At 43.1% G+C, this 9,415-nt stretch overlaps 1 protein-coding gene across 1 annotated transcript in view; it reads right to left on the minus strand.

Annotated features, from left to right (window-relative positions):
• Window positions 1-7,646, minus strand: part of LOC143989001 (uncharacterized) — a 56,974-nt gene extending 49,328 nt beyond the window's left edge. Inside the window, exon 1 of the mRNA XM_077488983.1 lies at window positions 7,463-7,646. The gene's annotated coding sequence lies outside the window, so the exon portion shown is untranslated. The remainder of the gene's footprint in view (window positions 1-7,462) is intronic.
• Window positions 7,647-9,415: the final 1,769 nt, after the last annotated feature.

Below are 9,415 nucleotides of genomic sequence, written 5' to 3' on the forward strand. Positions count from 1 at the left end.
ACACCTCCTGTCCTGGGGTGAAAACAATCACTCATTGTACTGTACCTTTGGAGAAGTAGCACTGTCATCATAAGACAGGACTACAAACCCCACCCCTCTACACCTTCATCTCCATAATATAGCATGGAGGTGTTCTGTAGTCTTCAGAGAAAGCTGTGAACAATGTAACTGATAAAATAGCAGCACAGGCAGAGAGTACAGGATGTTAACAGCTCTCCATATTTCTGATAAGACTGGCATATATAGTATGTGGCAGTATGGCGATGGACTTTAATGCCATGTTGCCACTTGTAGGCGTGAGGTGTCACCAACAGGTCACTGTTTATGATAAGTAGCATTTCCCAGTTTAAAGCTGTCAAACTCCCGTGGCTCTGGTCAGGGTAAAAAATAGGTCAAACCCATTTTATGCTTGCTCTCCTAAGGTGGAGGGTAGGGAAAACAAGATGGGTCAAATAAACCCCTAATATCTCAATAAATCTCTGATGTCTCAATAAATCCCTTATGTTTCAAACCCCGGTGGCTCTGGCCAGGGTAAGAAGCAGGTCAAGACCAGTTTATGCTTGCTCTGCTAGGGTGGAGGGCAGGGAAAACAATAGGGGTCAAATAAATCCCTAATGTCTCAATAAACCTCTGATGTCTCAATAAACCCCTGATGTCTCAAACCCCAGTGGCTCTGGTCAGGGTAAGAAGCAGGTCCAGCCCATTTTATGCTTGCTCTGCTAGTGTGGAGGGCAGGGAAAACAATAAGGGTCAAATAAATCCCTAATGTCTCAATAAACACCCTGATGTCTCACATGCCGGTGGCTCTGGTCAGGGTAAGAAGTTGAGCCAATTTTATGCTTGCTCTGATAGGGTGAAGGGCAGGGAAATCAATAGGGGTTGAATAAACCCCTGATGCCTCAATAAAGAGAACCTATTACTTCCCCAATGCTATCACAATGGGGGTTGTCGACCTTTTTTTGATAGCGAAAAACTTAAGTGAACAAAAAATTTTTAAAAAGTGTTTTAAAATCATTTATAATATATAGCGGGGGGAAAAAAGGACCCGCCATGTCCACCCCCGATATATATTATTGCACATACACACACTTAGGATACGTGTTCAGATGTAAACGGTGATCAGGTAACACATATTAGGTATTGCTGCTTATGTTGAAATGAGAGGAATCATTTTAGGGTAAACTTTAAACCAAAGCACCCTGGTTTACAAAAGATACAATTTTTTACAAGTATGTATTCTTCACTTGAAAAGTCCTTCTATTGCTTTGCAACCTCCTCCAATGTAGCCACCTTCTCTTGCTCACTCCTGAGATGGATGTCAGGAAGCTAGTTGTTAAGTAATTTGGACTGGGTATAATCCCCAATCCTCATTAAATTAGCAGGTGCCATGCCCTGTGGGGGTGGAGATGCGACTCGGTGTACATCTTGCGGCATGTATGCGTTTCTTGAACATCCGATCAAGGGCGAATACTGCTGTGCAAAATGTAAGTACATTGTTTCCCTGGAAGCCCAGGTTCTGAATCTGGTGAAGAAACTGCCAGCATTGAGAAGGCCCTCAATACTAAAGGAGAGCCAGGAACGTACACGGCAGAGGCAAGCACAGAGGCGGGTGGAGACAAGGAGGTGTAGGCACTAGGAGAGAGTCGATGGGTGGCAGTCAGGGAGGGTAGAGGGGGAAGTGCCAGGGAGGCCGATCCAGGGCTAAAGCATCCCAATAAGTACACTCCATTGAGTGGCATTGGTGATACCAGTCAGGGACCAATACTGAGGGTCTCGCCTAGTTGCCAGGGGAAGAACTCCTCTAGTGAGAATGGGGGGAAGCAAAGGGAAAGGAAAGATTCTGGTGGTAGGTGACTCAATTCTTAGAAGTACAGAGAGGGCAATCTGTAACAAAGACCTGAAGCGCCGTATGTTGTCTACCGGGCGCTAGGGTTTGGCACATCATAATTTCATAGTTAGTAAGGTTGAATAAAGACACCAGTCCATCCAGTTCAACCTGAGTGAGTGTCTACAATGGTCCCTATCCCTGTACATTACACACTCACATTGGTCCCTACCCTCAAGGAGCCCACGATCCAAGATCCCCATTCATATACTAGGGCCAATTTTGGACAGAAGCCAATTAACCTACCTGCATGTCTTTGGTTTGTGGGAGGAAACCGGAGTACCCAGAGGAAAACCACGCAGGCACAGGGAGAACATGCAAACTCCAGGCAGGTAGTGTCGTGGTTGGGATTTGAACCAGCGACGCTTCTTACTGCTAGGTGAAAGTGCTAACCACTACACCACTGTGCCGCCCAAAAATAAAATAGCAGCACAGGCAGAGAGTACAGGATGTTAACAGCTGGATCTGGTGGACAGATTACCCAATAAGAGGATAGTATGCGACCAGTCTAAATTACATGGCATGTTCACCAATGCCAGGAGCCTTGCGGACAAGATGGGTTAACTAGAGATACTGTTGTATGAGGAGGATTTGGATTTTGTGGGAATTTCAGAGACCTGGTTCAACAGCTCTCATGATTGGCTGGCAACCATTCAAGGGTATCCCCTTTATCGCAGGGATAGAGAGGGTAAAAAAGGGGGAGGGGTATGTCTATATATCAAGAATAATGTACAAGTGAATGTGAGAGATGATATCACTAAGGGAGCTAGGGAGGAGGTGGAATCCTTATGGGTAGAGCTCCAAAGGGTTGAAGCTAAAGGGAAAATAATACTGGGAGTATGCTATAGGCCCCTGAACCTGAGGGGGGAGGGAGAGACAGATCTCCTATCACAAGTTGGATTAGCAGCAAGGATGGGAAGTGTTATTATAATGGAGGATTATAATTATCCAGACATAGACTAACCGGAGGGAATCGCGCATTCGTCTAAGGCTTGCCAGTTCCTAAATGTCTTGCAGGACAATTTCATGGTTCAGATGGTAGACGCACCAACTAGAAATAAAGCTTTGCTGGATCTACTGATTACCAACAATACAGACCTGATCACGGATGTGGAAATACGGGGCAATTTAGGAAAGAGCGATCACAGGTTAAGTGGCTTCAGTATAAATCACACAAATAGGAAACATAAGGGGAATACAAAGACACTGAATTTCAAAAGAGCCAACTTCCCTAAACTACAAACCTTGCTAGAAGGTATAAATTGGGATAAAATCTTAGGAACAAAGAGCACGGAGGAGAGATGGGTTTACTTTAGGAGCATATTAAATAAGGGCATTTGCCAATGCATCCCATTGGGTAATACATTTTAAAAGAGCGAACAAAAGTCCTGGATGGCTTAACTCCAATGTAAATATGAATATAAAACAAAAGAGAAGGCCTTGAAAAAATACAAGATTGAGGGATCATCATCAGCATTTAAACTTTATAAAGAATGCAACAAGAAATGTAAGTGTGCAATTAGGGCGCTAAGATAGAACAAAAAAGACACATAGAGGAGGAAAGGAAAAAAAATCCCAATAAATTCTTTAAGTATGTAAACAGTAAAAAAGGGAGGACAAACCATATTGGCCCCATAAAGAATGAGGAAGGACATATGGTTACAAAGGATGGGGAGATGGCGAAGGTATTGAATTTATTCTTCTCAGTCTTCACGTGGGAATCGGGGGGCTTCATTAACCAAAACTGCAGTGTTTATCCTCATGACACATCACAGGAAGCACTTCCATGGTTAACAGAGGACAGAATTAAAATTAAACTTGGGAAACTTAACATTAATAAATCATAGAGACTAGATGGCTTGCACCCGAGGGTACTTAGGGAAAGTAATTGCCAGACCACTGTTCCTAATTTTTACTGACAGTCTACTGACTTGAATGGTACCAGCTGATTGGAGAAAAGCCAATGTAGCACCAGTAATCGCTTCCCGACCGGCGCACAACGATGTACGTCGGCAGAATGGCACGGACAGGCAAATGGGAGTACAGGTACGTCCCTTTGAATTTGCCAGTGGCAGCGCGTGCATGTGCCGGTCGGGACCTGTGGACTCAATCGCTGTGGGTATACCCGTGATCGTCTCACGGGGAGGAAGAACGGGGAAATGCTGATGTAAACAGCATCTCCCCGTTCTGCCTAGCAACAAGTGACACTGATCTCTGCTCCCTGTGATTGGGAGCCACGTCGCAGGACCGCGCAATTGTCAGTTAAAGTGACGCAGTGCCGAATCGCAAAAAGTGGCCTGGTCTTAAGCCAGCAAAATGGTCCGGTCTGAAAGTGGTTAAAATGATAATTTTCCCGCTCTACAAGACTCTGGTCCAGTCTCACCTGGAGTATGCTGTCCAATTCTGGGCACCAGTCCTCAGGAACGATGTACTGGAAATGGAGCGAGTACAAAGAAGGGCAACAAAGCTTCTTTAGTTATGAGGAAAGGTTGCGAGCACTGAACTTATTCTCTCTGGAGTCTCTGGAGAAGAGATGCTTGAGAGGGGATATTATTTCAATTTATAAATACCGTACTTGTGACCCCACAATAGGCATACAACTTTTGCAGAAGGGAGTTTAATAAGACTCGTGGCCATTCATTAAAATTAGAAGAACAGAGGTTTAACCTTAAACTACATAGAGGGTTCTTTACTGTAAGAGCGGCAAAGATGTGGAATTCCCTTCCACAGGCGGTGGTCTCAGCGGGAGGCATCGATAGTTTCAAGAAACTATTAGATAAGCACCTGAAAGACTGCAACATACAGGGATATACAATGTGATACTGACTTATAATCACACACATAGGTTGGACTTCATGGACTTGTGTCTTTTTTTCACATTACCTACTGTGTAACTACTTACTTACTGTGGGATTTGTAGTGTGCATAGAGCAGCATACATGACCAAACAATTTCATGAAACATAGATTACAGGACCATTAAGCAGTGAATGTGTAAGGGCTATTTTCAGGGAATAAGAATATTGTTTAGTGTCACTGTACCCACCAGGTACATTTATAAATGACATGGTGGACAAGTGAATAAATCAAGCCAGCTGCAGCTGTGAGCTTTGGACTTTCCTATAAGCCCTTGTACACACGGTCGGACATTCCGACGGAAAATGTCCGATCGGACCATGTTGTCGGATAATCCGACTGTGTGTGGGCTCCATCGGACTGTTTCCTTCGGAATATCCGGCGGACAAAGTTATAGAGCCGGGCTATAAAACTTTCCGACAACATGATCCGATCGGACTTTGTCCGATTGTGTGTAGAGAATTCCGATCAAAGTGCCACGCATGCTCAGATCAAATTCCTAGACCAAAGCTATTGGCTACTAGCCTGAACGTAGTCCCGTCGTAACGAAATAACATCATCACGTTATGTACGATCAGATTTTCTGACAACTTTGTCCAACCGCGTGTATGCAACACAAGTTTCGGACAAAATCCGACGGATTTTGTTGTCGGAATGTCCGACCGTGTGTACAAGGGCTAAGAGTGACACTAGCCCAGGCAGAACTTGGAGAACATCCATTCCTAGTTCCTCCTGCGACTAATGGCCCCAGAAGTGACATGTATTACGTCACTTCCGGGGTCACAGCTCCCATTCCTTGGCTAGGATGCAGCTATTTAATTATAATCCGTGCTGGAATAGCTTCATTACAGGGCTGAAGAGTCATAGGGAGTCTAATAAACACCCAATGTCTCCATAAAGAGTACCTGTTACCTGCCCATGCTACCACATTGGAGGCTTTGTAGTCCCCCAGTTTAAGCCATAACTTAAAAAAAAAAAATAACAATAATATTTAAATAGAAACATTTAAAAAATTGTTAAAGCACTCCTGTCACCCACGTACACACTGCATATAAAAATAAACAGCGAGCACATGTACCGTATGCAAACAATAATCGCTCCGCACATGTGAGGTACCGTCATGAGCATTGGACTGAGAGCAATCATTCTAGCACCATAATTTACAATTAAAGGGTAACTCCACTTTCGTGGGGAAAAAAATAGCAAATAAAGAAATAATAATATAGTGACACTAATCATATTGTAACTGAATGTTATTAAAAATGACCTTTCCTTTTCAATCTGCAGCTAATGTCATTTTCTGAGAATGCATTGCAATAAGACTATCTGGAGTTTTCTGTACACAGTGTGTACTGACCACCAGTGGCGTCGCTAGGGGGTGGCTTTTGGGGCTACAGCCCCGAATCTGGGGCCCATAGCCCTGAGTCTCTGCAGGGGTCCCCAAGAGGAGGAGAGGTTCTTTGGAGACCCTGATGCAAGGGGGAGGCTCTCTGGGGACCCTGATGTAAGGAGGAGGTGCTATGTGGACCCTGATGTAAGGGGGGGCTCTCTGGGAACCCTGATGTAAGTGGGGGGCTATCTGGGACCCTGATACAAGAGGGAGGCTCCCTGGGGACTGTGATGTAAGGGGGGCTCTCTGGGGACCCTGATGTAAGGGGGGCTCTTTGGGGACCCTGATGTAAGTGGGGGGCTCTCTGAGGATATACACACACACACGTATATTACTGTGTATTACATGTGTATGCCTGCCCAAGTGTATGACTTTCTTTACTACGCTGCTATGGGCTCTAGCCCCAGATCTTTTGTAGACCAAGCAACGCTCCTGCTGACCACCTCCCAGAAACATAATTTCCTGCTTGAGTGATTCGCTCACCAATTTTCCCAGAAGTCTGCCTAAGATACAAGCCAAATTTCAGGCATCCCCTGCAACAAAAATGTCATTTTTGGAGAGATACTTTCAATAGGAACCCATCTAAAGGGATGCAGGTCCAACAGAGTTCCTCAATAGTGCCCTGTAGCTGCACACCTGACAGTTAATTATGAAACCACTCCCATTAGACCCACTCAGAACAGAGGCACAGACAAACACACAAGGATTTCTTCAGAATAACAAAAGGTAGGAATCTGCAACAAAGGTTGTTATAATCTTTTCAATGTACATAGGTCACCCAGAGGGCAAAGTTTTTTTTTTCTCAACAAAAGTGGAGTTACGCTTTAAGTATAATGATAACTTACAGTTTAAAATCTTTTAAAGCCTCAGTGATAGAGAATTTTGGGTACTATAGCTTTTTACCCATCCACGGGCATGTGCAATTTTAGGACTTGACATGTTTGCTATCTATTTACTTGATGCAACCCCATCTTTTATTTTTTTACCCCAAAAAAGAATTAGGTATAATATTGATTGGAATTTCTTTTGTTTGTATAAATAACTGAGCGAACATAAATGCTTTTTGCTTAATGGGAATTACATTGTGTTTTGTGCACAAAATGTATTTTTAATGTATTTTTATGGAAAATTAAAAAATACAGTTGTGCAACTTAAATGTTTGCAAATACTCTTTATTTTATAGGTCTCAGAGAATGTATATTTTGGGTGTTTTTTAAGTCCTTTTCAGATTTAAAATGATTCCAAATGTTTTTTAATATGCATGCGAAAAAAGAAAAAAAAACAGCTCAGGCAGTGAGAGGATTAAAGAGGATTTAGTTTGTGGAGACTTACCTTTGTTTGGACTCAGGAATCCTGGGCTGACATTGCCGATGGCATTGGTCAGTGGCGCAGGGTGTCGTTTGCCATCTCCTCGGCTCTCAGAGAAAGTTGTTGGTTCAGCTAGAATATAAAGACAGGCAGAGTGTAGAGGAAAGCAGGGAGGAGAGTGTGAGCCAGGAATGTGTTATATGCATTTCCCAGGCAACGGCTTGGACACCTTCTACACACAGGAGACAAAAACTACAAACAATGACAGTGCATGACACCTCCCCGCACCACCCTCCACACAGTGCATAGAGGAATCTCTGCAAGCCAAAAATTTTACACTGTAAAACTAAAACAAAAAAGAAACTGTACTTATATTTAAAATATATAAAAATAACAATAAAAAAATATAAGTGCTGTCTATGGAAAGAACCCTGGGGCCATCATAATTTTTTTTTTTTTTTTTTTTTTTTACAGAATTATGAGTTTGAAAGTCAATTCTGACTGAATCTCAGAATTCTGACTTTTAATCTCAGAATTCTGTAGAATTTTTTTTTTTTTTAAATTTACAATTCTGACTTTCAATCTCAAAATTCTGAGTTTCAAAGTCAGAATTCTGATTTTTAGTTTCAGAATTATGACTTTCACACTCACACGCTTTTCCATAGCTGTCTGATTTCTGACTACAACCAGCAAACTGTTGGTGATGCATAAATCCTGTATAATAAAGCTAGTAATAATAATAAAAATAGAAGTAGTAATATTAAGAATAGCAATAAAATAAAAAAAGTAGTAATAATAATGAACAACGAAAAATAGTAGTAGTAATAACAACAATTATCATAATAATAATAATAAACATAGTAGTAGTAAAAAAAATGATAGTTATAAAAACAATAACAATAATAAGATTAATATTAACCGCTTGTGCTTATCTGCCCGCAGTGCACTGCAGGCGGGCCGTCGCTCTAGGCAAAGCGATGTACCCCTACGTCGCTGCCTACTTCCCGGTTCAGGGCCCATGCATGCGAAGGGTTGCCACGTGTCCCGGATTCACCCGGACAGTCTGGGTTTTGAACCTTGTGCCCGGGTTTCCGGCCGACTGAAACCCAGATATATTATTCAGACCGGGCTGTGGCACCTCAAGTAACCAAGCCAGTCGCACACAAATCTGTTGCCATGCGCGAGCTGTGGGCGGCTCTATGAGGGCAGGTTCGGCATCACTGGGGGGTGGGGCATTGATGTCGCCAAGAACAATTTGGCCACACCCACTGCATGCTATGCGCACCACATTACTACTCTCTTTGGAGGGCCAAGGCTGCTAAAGTGTTTGGGTTTGGCTTGAAGAAAAGGTGGCAATCCTGCGCATGCGTGACCCCTGCCCGGCTCCCACTGTGATTATACGCCTGTCAGCAAGTCCCGCTTAATGATTCATGGCCTGGACCTGCTGATCTGCTGTGTCCAGTCACAGCCTAGAGCTCTGCATTGGTAAACAACACAGAGCTCTGTACAGAGGGAGAGATCTGTCAGTTTCTGATCCCTGCAAAGCAAAGCAGGGATGAGAAACTGAGAGATCAGTTAGTAAAGCAGCACACTGTACACATATACACACATATTTAACCCCTTGATCTGCGGTCTCCTTTCTGCTCCAAAGCTGACAGGACAGGCTATGCGGCTACTGATTGGTCTGTGTCACCCATGTGAGGGCGCTGACCAATTAGAATGCGCCAAAATATCCCCGTGACGAGAGACGTTTTGGACATTCACTTCCGAGGATTTCTAAGCCCGGGCTCCAGCCTCGTCAGCGCACATCAGTGAAGGAGAAAAAATACTTATTTTCAAAATTTTATAACAGAAACTAAGAAAAAGTTTTTTTCTAATTTTTATTTTATTTGTTTAGCAAAAAATAAAAACCCTGGTGGTGATTAAATATCACCAAAAGAAAGATCTGTCTCAAAAAAGTGATAACCATTTTGTTTG

Source organism: Lithobates pipiens, unplaced genomic scaffold, assembly GCF_037356315.1.
Source record: "Lithobates pipiens isolate NorthernLeopardFrog02 unplaced genomic scaffold, aLitPip1_a1.2 Scaffold_18, whole genome shotgun sequence".
Classification (NCBI taxonomy): Eukaryota; Metazoa; Chordata; class Amphibia; order Anura; family Ranidae; genus Lithobates; species Lithobates pipiens.